At 37.9% G+C, this 211-nt stretch overlaps 1 non-coding gene across 1 annotated transcript; it reads right to left on the minus strand.

Annotated features, from left to right (window-relative positions):
* Positions 1-100: 100 nt before the first annotated feature.
* trnat-ugu lies at positions 101-173 on the minus strand. Its single transcript has one exon. It is a non-coding gene; the product is annotated as a tRNA-Thr (tRNA).
* Between the last annotated feature and the right edge of the window lie 38 nt (positions 174-211).

The following is a 211-nucleotide window of genomic DNA, read 5'->3' on the forward strand; positions in this document are numbered from 1 at the left end:
CACAACTGGGCAAAATTAAATAATGCTTGTTAATCACTATAGCAAAAACAAATATATAAAGTCTTTATAGTGCAGATAACATAAGTGTTGAGTGATTATTAGGCACTGCTGGGATTTGGACCCAGGATCTCCTGTTTACAAGACAGGCGCTTTAACCACTGAGCTACAGTACCTCCTACAGGTACAGCTTTCATGCAAGAATATATTGAGC

The sequence above is a fragment of the Etheostoma cragini genome, unplaced genomic scaffold (genome assembly GCF_013103735.1).
Source record: "Etheostoma cragini isolate CJK2018 unplaced genomic scaffold, CSU_Ecrag_1.0 ScbMSFa_117, whole genome shotgun sequence".
Taxonomy (NCBI): Eukaryota; Metazoa; Chordata; class Actinopteri; order Perciformes; family Percidae; genus Etheostoma; species Etheostoma cragini.